This window comes from Blennius ocellaris (genome assembly GCF_963422515.1).
Source record: "Blennius ocellaris genome assembly, chromosome: 1".
Taxonomy (NCBI): Eukaryota; Metazoa; Chordata; class Actinopteri; order Blenniiformes; family Blenniidae; genus Blennius; species Blennius ocellaris.
In genome coordinates this window covers 36,748,213-36,758,228 of record NC_137650.1, presented here as the reverse complement: position 1 = coordinate 36,758,228, position 10,016 = coordinate 36,748,213, and the positions used below count along the sequence as shown (strand labels likewise).

At 47.9% G+C, this 10,016-nt stretch overlaps 1 protein-coding gene across 1 annotated transcript in view; it reads left to right on the top strand.

The window, feature by feature from the left end:
* Positions 1-10,016, top strand: part of LOC308131558 (C-myc promoter-binding protein-like) — a gene marked incomplete at its 3' end in the record, with an annotated part of 44,431 nt that overhangs the window by 904 nt on the left and 33,511 nt on the right. The gene's annotated exons all lie outside the window — the stretch shown is intronic.

The window sequence follows — 10,016 nt, the reverse complement described above, 5'->3', positions numbered from 1 at the left end:
CTGAGGGACGGGGTGTACCGCGGGGGGGGGGTTGTCGTACTAATGTGTTAAGTTTAAGTCACGCGCGGTGAAATGGTGCAAAATGCTTCGCAGGGGTCTTTTCTGGAGCTGGTATCTTTTTTTTTTTTTGGAGCTGGGCTCGTCTGTCCTGGTGTCAGGATTCACATTCTGGGGGTTCACTTCCCCTACAGAGGTCCCCCCCCCCCCCCCCCCCCCCCCTCCATGGGGCCAGGCAAAGTCTGGTCAAATCTCTGTGACAAAAATACCCACAAACCAGAAAAGTCTCCACGCCGCTATAAAAACACAAATCTGCTTTATCGCAGAAATGTATTTCTTTAGCCGACCGCTTCGGTTCTAGAGACGTTGGATCCTGTCGATGTGCCGAGAATCAACAGGACGTTAGTGATTCCTCTGGTTGTGTTGTTGAGAGAGAAAGAAGGTTCCTAGGGTCCAGAAAGGTTGTGGACAGATTGAGCATCGTGTTCTCTCTGGAGACGCTGGAGGAACATGAGGGGAACCTCCAGGAAACCTCTGCTCCTCTTTATCGGGGCTTAAATCCCGCCTGAGTTCGTCACTAGAACGTTTTCTCTCTGGCGGTCGTCGTTTTAAAAACCTGACCCGTCTTGATCCAATCCGGCCGACGAACCTCGTGTCTTTAGTGTTTGGTACTTTACTTACGGGGGTTTTTCAGCGGTTCTGTAACTACAAGTGACACGAACCCACTGTCAGAACGGCGTTCCGTCGCGCGTTTCGTTCCGTCACTGAACTACAAGTGACATGAACTACCCAGAACCGCTGGGTTCAGGTCATTTGTAGTTCAGTAGTTCTTAGCTACGAATGACATGAACCCACTGTCAGAACGTTCGCCGTTCTGACAGTGGGTTCATGTCATTTGCAGTTCAGTGATGGAACGTGTGACGGAACGCGTGACGGAATGCCATTCTGACAGTGGGTTCATGTCATTTGTAGTTCAGTGACGGAACGCGTGACGGAACGCGTGACGGAATGCCATTCTGACAGTGGGTTCATGTCATTTGTAGTTCAGTAGTTCTTAGCTACGAATGACATGAACCCACTGTCAGAACGTTCGCCGTTCTGACAGTGGGTTCATGTCATTTGCAGTTCAGTGATGGAACGTGTGACGGAACGCGTGACGGAATGCCATTCTGACAGTGGGTTCATGTCATTTGTAGTTCAGTGACGGAACGCGTGATGGAACGCGTGACGGAACGCCGTTCTGACAGTGGGTTCATGTCATTTGTAGTTCAGTAGTTCAGTAGTTCAGTGACAGACCACGTGACGGAACACGTGACGGAACGCCGTTCTGACAGTGGGTTCATGTCATTTGTAGTTCAGTAGTTCAGTGACGGAACGCGTGACGGAACGCCGTTCTGACAGTGGGTTCATGTCATTTGTAGTTCGGTGACAGAACACGTGACGGAACACGTGACGGAACGTGTGACGGAACGCCGTTCTGACAGTGGGTTCATGTCATTTGTAGTTCAGTAGTTCAGTGACGGAACGCGTGACGGAACGTGTGATGGAATGCGTGACGGAACGCTGTTCTGACAGTGGGTTCATGTCATTTGTAGTTCAGCGGTTCTGAACTACAAATGACATGAACCCGCTGTCAGAACGGCGAAACGCCGTTCTGACAGCGGGTTCATGTCATTTGTAGTTCAGCGTCTCTCAGAACGGCGTTCCGTCACGCCGTATAATTGAAATGCCGCCAGCTTCGTCTCCTCCCAGGAGTCACTCTGCGATGAGACTTCAGCAGAGTAACGACTCCATAAAGTGGTTCTCTGTTCGCACCTCCAGGCTCCTGCCTGGATTCTACCACCCCTCCTGAAGTGCGCCTTGTAATCAGGCTTGTTGGAGGCGCTCCAGCTCCACTCGGGGCAGAAGTGCACATTAAAGTAAATTGGTTGATAATGGACGAGCGCAGTTTGCTCTCCCACGTCACGACGAGGGAACCTTTGCTTGTTTTCCGTCTGCGTGAAGTTTCACACCCCAGAAAGACACGGAGCTTCCTGAAGCTCAGTTTTATTTACGTGGCGTCGTTCGGTACGTTAGCAGAAATAACACAAAAGGAGCAGGCAGACCTGTAGGGGAAGATAACACTCCCCTTTTCCAGGTGGGGAGAGACGGGTTTTGGAGGACAGAGGACAGGACGGGACAGAGACAAGAGTTGAGGACGGGACAGAGACAAGAGTTGAGGACGGAGATGGAGACAAGAGTTGAGGACGGAGATGGAGACAAGAGTTGAGGATGGGACAGAGACAAGAGTTGAGGATGGGACAGAGACAAGAGTTGAGGACGGAGATGGAGACAAGAGTTGAGGACGGAGATGGAGACAAGAGTTGAGGATGGGACAGAGACGAGAGTTGAGGACGGGACGGAGACAAGAGTTGAGGACGGGACGGAGACAAGAGTTGAGGACGGAGACGGAGACAAGAGTTGAGGACGGGACAGAGACAGAGACAAGAGTTGAGGACGGGACAGAGACAAGAGTTGAGGACGGAGACAAGAGTTGAGGACGGGACAGAGACAAGAGTTGAGGACGGAGACAAGAGTTGAGGACGGGACAGAGACAAGAGTTGAGGGCGGGACAGAGACAAGAGTTGAGGACGGAGACAAGAGTTGAGGACGGGACAGAGACAAGAGCTGAGGACGGAGATGGAGACAAGAGTTGAGGACGGGACAGAGACAAGAGTTGAGGACGGGACGGAGACAAGAGTTGAGGACGGGACAGAGACAAGAGTTGAGGACGGAGACAAGAGTTAAGGACAGAGACAAGAGTTGAGGATGGGACAGAGACAAGAGTTGAGGACGGAGACGGAGACGAGAGTTGAGGACGGGACAGAGACGAGAGTTGAGGACGGGACAGAGACAAGAGTTGAGGACGGGACAGAGACGAGAGTTGAGGACGGAGACGGAGACAAGAGTTAAGGACAGAGACAAGAGTTGAGGATGGGACGGAGACAAGAGTTGAGGACGGAGACAAGAGTTGAGGACGGAGACAAGAGTTGAGGACGGAGACGGAGACAAGAGTTGAGGATGGGACAGAGACAAGAGTTGAGGACGGGACAGAGACAAGAGTTGAGGACGGAGACGGAGAAGCAACAAGCGAACAAAGAAGTCAGTCATCAGAAGCTCATCCAGTCACAACAAGAGACTCATATCAAAACCTCCATCATGACGACCATAGATCCTGCAGGGAGATAGAGGGAGGAGGAGGAGGAGGGGGAGGGGGAGGAGGAGGAGGAGGGGGAGGAGGAGATAGAGAGAGGGAGGAGGAGGAGATAGAGATAGAGAGAGGGGGAGGAGATAGAGATAGAGAGAGGGGGAGGAGGAGGAGGACAGAGGAGATAGAGGGAGGAGGAGGGGGAGGAGGAGATACAGAGAGGAGGAGGAGATAGAGATAGAGAGAGGGGGAGGAGGAGGAGGAGGGTGAGGAGATAGAGAGAGGAGGAGGAGGACGAGGAGATAGAGAGAGGAGGAGGAGATAGAGAGAGGAGGAGGAGATAGAGGGAGGAGGAGGACAGGAGATATAGAGAGGAGGAGATAGAGAGGGGAGGAGGAGGAGATAGAGAGAAGAGGAGGAGGAGAAGATAGAGAGAAGAGGAGGAGATAGAGAGAGGAGGAAGAGGAGATAGAGATAGAGAGAGGAGGAGGAGAAGGAGATGGAGATAGAGAGAGGAGGAGGACAGAGGAGATAGAGAGGAAGAGGAGGAGGAGGAGATAGAGAGGAGGAGATGAGAGTCTCAGTGGACGTCCCCCTCAAACATAAACCTGCAGTCGCTTCACTAGAAAATGAACTTTGACCTTCATCAAACAGAAAGTCTTGATCAGAAGGTCAAACCAGGAACCGTCGGCCTCAGAACCTCCACATGACAGCAGCTCTCACTCCAGTTCCACTTTTAGAAAACTGAGGAACGTCCAGTCAGCGGCACTGTGGGAACAAAATGTTCTGCTGGACGATGAAGGACCAACTTACTTTTAAACATTTACTTGATTTGTTGTTGTTCTTTTGGTTTTTTTGCTTCTCTTTATAAATGTCTTTTGATCCAGACGTCTTGTTTGTGTTTATCCTGGAAGGTCTATAGTCTGTTGGTATGAAGTGATCACCCCCCCCCCCCCCACACACACACACACACACACACACACACACACACACACACACACACACACACACACACACACACACACACACACACACACACACTTCGTCTCTGCTCATTTGCATTTAAATCTGATTTTCTGCTCCGTTCCACTTTGAGGAAACTTTTCAGTTTTCCAGCTTTGAAGTGGAACGCCTCTGCTGACGGTTGTGATTGTCCCCCGGTCACGTCGGTGTGAAGGCTCCGCCGGGGGGGGGGGGGGGGGGTTCACCCCCACGGCCTCTCGGTGGCTCATCGGGGGGGAGCCTGAGGACGTCGCCAAATCCAAAGTGCCACAGTTTTAACAGCTGTGGAGGAGAAAGAGGGCGACTGATGGGTGTTGTTATACAAACAAATCACTTTTGGTCCGTGAAGCTGCTGCCAAACAGGGAATTACCAGGTCGGGCTGGGAGACGATCACGGTTCCTCAAGACGTGTCCTCTCGTTCCCACACGGGTTTACATTTACTCTTATTATATAATATATATATATTATATATATAATGTTTTTCAACCTTTTTCAGCCAAGACACACTTTTTTGTTTGTAAAACTCTGGAGTCACACCTCCACCTGAAAATGTTAAAAAGTTAAACTCTGCAGCCTCTATTAACAATATAAAGTCTTTCTCATCAAAGATGTCAAAGTCATTCTCATCAAAGACATCAAAGTCTTTCTCATCAAAGTTTGATCAACAGGAATCCAGTAAATCCAGAAAGCAAGGACTTTTTTTAATAGTGCCTCCCTCAGTGTGAAACCTGGACCTGATGGATGAAGAGCTGAGATCCTGGTTTTCAAAAACTTCTCCATCACTGTCACTGACACAGTACTTTGATACAAGATGGTAGCAGGAGGTGGAGATGAACCACACTGACGTCTGTCACTTTACATTTCACCGGCAAAGTTCTGTGCTGCCCTCTAGTGGTGAAGAGTATTTATACATGATTACTCTGCAACACACTGTCGCTGTGAGAGCAAAGGTTTTTTTTTTAGAAGAAAATGTGAAATTGGACAATTTCCCACGGCTCAGCTGACGATCTGGAGGAAACACCAGAGGTTAAAAACACTGATATAAAACAACATCGCTGGCGACGCCTCGTACAAGGCTCACGGCTCCATCCTGGAATTGACCTAAATCTCCAAGCATTGACAAATGCATGGCCGCATGCATCGACATCCTGCAGCTGGAAAGTGCGGCTCCCTCTTGTTGAGGTGTCTCGGAGGTTGTGTGCAAAACCCGTCAATGTAGAGATGAAGTGCGCAGGGAGGCGTCTTCCTGTCATATCTGGGTCTCCGTGGCTGAACGCAGACTGCAGCAGGCAGGTGGAACGCCAAGCGCCCACAAAGAAGCTTCAGAACAAGAATATGTGAACACCTTTTAGCAAACACCGGGTTCATTACAAGCAGCAGGGATTTAAAATGTGTTTTAAATAGAACAGAGGACACAGTCTGCTCAATAACAAGTTTGCAGCAACATTATTTAAGTATTTTAATATGTGATGGTAAATATTTATCCTCATAAATGTTTCGGAGGATCTTTTAGTAGGAACATTTTGTTAATTTTGGAAAAACAATTCTTTTTTTTCTCGTTTTCTTTTTAAAATACCAAGGAAAACAAGAAGTATAATATCCAAAAAGGAAGCTTAAGTGTTCCTCGTGTCTGATCTGCTAATTCTGTATTTCATTGTGGGTTTTTTACAAATCTTTTGTTGTGGTTTGTACTTGTTGCTACCTTGCAGAAGAGCATGTATATATATATTATATATGAGAATACTAGACTATGCCAGTGTGTTTTCTGTTATTTGGGGCCTAACGCAGCGATGCTACAACTGTAATAATTGTGTTGTGAGACGACAGTGGGCTTATCAAGCGTTAGCGTTGTTTTACATTAAACAGTGTTGGACTCGTCCGTCTTCGTTGCTCATTGAGTTTCACCTTATTGGTCGAAGGCTCAGCTCGCGCTGTCGTCTCAACACTGCCTCGCTCTCTAACCAACAACACTCATTATTTCTAACTGCAGGTTTTGTTCACGTTAGCTTCTGTCTGCAGTGCCGCTGCTGTGTGAACATCTGGCCTCTAGTACAACTGCCTTGTGTTTCTTTTTCTTATTGTTGTCAGTTTAGGATTACTTTTCCTTTAGGAAACTATTAGAAACAAATATAAAGCGTTTTTGTTTTAATGTCTTACTCTATTTTCTTGGACTACAATTGGCTGCAAGTTGTTCATTTGACCCAAACTTTTCTCCGGTAAAGCAGACTTCTTGTTGTCTCTGCATTTAGACGTGGTGTTGTTGTGAGTGGCGCCTCCTGCTGGCGGGAAGCCAGTAGTTTAAAATCCATTATTGCGGCGATTATTTTATATACTTTACATTGGTGAACTGAGTGCTATGCAGTGAATCGTGGTCACTTTGGTGGCGAGATAGCCGCGTTCTGCTAGCTGTGAGCTAGCCACCGTTACCATTATATGCTATTTCGTAGCTAACTTTAGCTAAACACAGCCATTTAGCCACGAGCTACTGACAGTAGCCAAACGCAAAGCGAGCACCACCGCTAGCTAGCACCACCGAAGCGCGTGGAGCTCAAGCTCACACTGCGCAATTGAAAGTACATTTATTTATCAAACGTTAGCGACGGTAACGTCACTTCCTTCCTTTCTCGTAACTTCCTTGCCTCCTCTTCAAACGCTCCACGTGGAGGTGGTGCAGGTGTGGTATGGCAGCTCCATCGGGCAAAGACTGCTAATAGCTGTAGCTTGACTTACGGATTTGACGTCAGCGTTTTTGTTTTTTTTTTAGAACCGAGTCGTCGGCGTGTCGCTACGGTGACGGGAGAGTCAGGCTCCGCCACACTCTCCATATATTTGCTGTGCACTGCGAGGAGACGCCCTCCAGTTAATTTACCTGTTTATTTATTTATATATTCTGTGTGTAATGAGACTGAGGTTCGTGGAATGAGATGAGGTGAAGTCTCACGCTGCTGAATCCTCGTCCATCATGATGATCCAGAACAAACCCGCCACTGCTCGTGCTGCATTTCAAGAACATCTTCTGAAATGTAGGTCAAGACTTTGTAGAAAGTTGGTGTTATTTTTTTTCTTCCCTTTTTGAGTTGAGCTCCCCAGTGCGTCATGCAGGCCATGCAGATGCAGCGTACGGCGCCATTAGCATATTCATACAGTGGCGGTTGGTCTCTGCAGGGGCCTGCTCGCTAACCTTGACACTGTTATTTCCATTTTCCACCCCCTTTGATCTTCCTTCTGCTTTATTACCTGTTCCGTCACCTCGTTGTCCACGTGGAGAAAAGGTTAGAAGCAGAAGAGAGTTATTGCAGATTCACTAGAAGGAAGTTAACCCTTTGATCTCTTTGTTTTTTCTTAATAAAACCAACCTTGATGGCAGCCGCAGTTAATAATAATAATAATAATAATATATTTTATTTCAGGGCGCCTTTCTGGGCACTCAAGGACACAATTGGTTAAAACATTTGCATTAAAACAATAAGTTTTAATGCATAAGTGAGTAAAAAAGACAGCAGTTAAACCTTTGATGTCTTTGATTTTTCTTAATAAAACCAGCCTTGATGTTTGTTTGTTGCCATTATTTTTGTCTCACGTCGTTCAAAGCTGGGTCGACTTTTATATTGTGTTTATTTAATGTCTGGTGGAGACAGTCCAGTTGTTTACGAGGTCAGGGTGTCTGCTGCAGTCCTCCACAGACGACAATGAGATGAAACGAAATGAGTGTATTGAGAATCCTGTTTCTCAAATCCATTTTCTCTCATGTGTCTTTAAGTGAAGTCAGTGTCGGTCTTTTTGTTTTTATTGGTTTTACCATGAAAACAAAGGCATCGGCTCATAAACACGACAAAATGTACGGGGAATTGTTGTTTGGTGATTAATTTGTCCGCTGAATCTACTAACGTATGTTTTCATGAATATGCTTCAACGGCCCGTCGTACTTTACTCTTTTCCACTTCCTGGATCTCAGCCGACTGATTTTGCTGCCACGTACATCCTGGACCTGGCAACAGTCCATCACAGGGCAAAACACAGAATTACAGACATTTTGTACCTGGGAGCACTCAGAGGAGCCAATTGACTTTAAATGTGTGTGTTTCTGGATCGGGGAACCCAAACACACATGGTGAGGAGGTGTAAACGCCTCGCAGGACGACCACAGACCAGTGAGGCGCCACTGGACCGCCGGCCGTTTCTTGGTTTTCCTCCTGGGAGTTTAGATGGACAGGAAGAGTTTGGCCTCAAAGCAGTGACCTGCTGGAGACGTGTTGTTCTTCTCGTTCAGTGTTTTCCAACCTCTGGTGTTTCCTCCAGATCGTCAGCTGAGCCGTGGGAAATTATCACATTTCACATTATTTTCTAAAAAACATTTGCTCTCACAGCGACAGTGTGTTGCAGAGGAATCATGTATAAATACTCTTCACCACTAGAGGGCAGCACAGAACTTTGCCGGTGAAATGTAAAGTGACAGACGTCAGTGTGGTTCATCTCCACCTCCTGCTACCATCTTGTATCAAAGTACTGTGTCAGTGACAGTGATGGAGAAGTTTTAGAAAACCAGGATCTCAGCTCTTCATCCATCAGGTCCAGGTTTCACACTGAGGGAGGCACTATTAAAAAAAAGTCCTTGCTTTCTGGATTTACTGGATTCCTGTTGATAAAACTTTGATGAGAAAGACTTTATATTGTTAATAGAGGCTGCAGAGTTTCACTTTTTAACACATTTCTGGGTGGTGGTTGTGACTCCAGATGTTTCCAAAGACAAATGTGTGCCTTGGCTCAAAGAAGGTTTAAAAACACTGATCTAGTTTCTGCTTCAGAAGAGGCTCCCGAGCGCCGTAAACCCAGGAATGTCAGAAATGCTGACCGTGCTGCGGTTCCAACGCCGGGTCGCCGCTCGGCAGCGTCTCTTTGTCACGTGACGAGGAACTCGTGAGCTCCAATGGAGCCGCCTTGAGATTTGACAGGATCTGCATCCGTCACTCAGAAAGAACCGTGTCGGCGACGGTCCGCGATTGTTTTTCAAGCAGCACTCAGGTGTCGGGTTCGCAGTGTTTCCAACCGCGAGAGCAGATTTCTCACGGTTCCGTCTTTCCCCCCCTGAACGCCACACGACCCCGGGGGCTGGTGGGGCGAGCGAGGAGCGAACGCCCACCCCTCTGGGGTAACTGCTAGCAGATGCTGGACTTCCTACTGGGGCTGTGTTTATGTTCTTGAGCACATTCCTCTTCACCTCCTCCACGTGTCTGCCCTGCTGTGGCTGGACCCGGGGGGGGGGGGGGGGGGGGGGGGTGTTACAGCCGGCAACCCAGTCTTGATCACCAATGCTGGTCAGAAACCGACAGAGAGAGAGAGAGAGAGAGAGAGAGAGAGAGAGAGAGAGAGAGAGAGAGGAGAGAGAGAGAGAGAGGAGAGAGAGAGAGAGAGAGAGAGGAGGAGAGAGAGAGAGAGAGAGAGAGAGAGAGAGAGAGAGAGAGAGAGAGAGAGAGAGAGAGAGAGAGAGAGAGAGAGAGAGAGAGAGAGGAGAGAGAGAGAGAGAGAGAGAGAGAGAGAGAGAGAGAGAGAGAGAGAGAGAGAGAGAGAGAGAGAGAGAGAGAGAGAGAGAGAGAGAGAGAGAGGAGAGAGAGAGAGAGAGAGAGAGAGAGAAGAGAGAGAGAGAGAGAGAGCGAGCGAGCGCAACACACTAAGGCATTCAGTATACATGTAAATGACCCTGTGGCCTTTGGAAGTGTTGTAAACATTTGTTTATATCCATGTTAAAGAAAAGCAGGTTTCATTCACAAACAAGAGCTATGGCAACTTTAGAGAAAAGAGAATCAGCAGCCCACTAGAACAGTGTTTTTC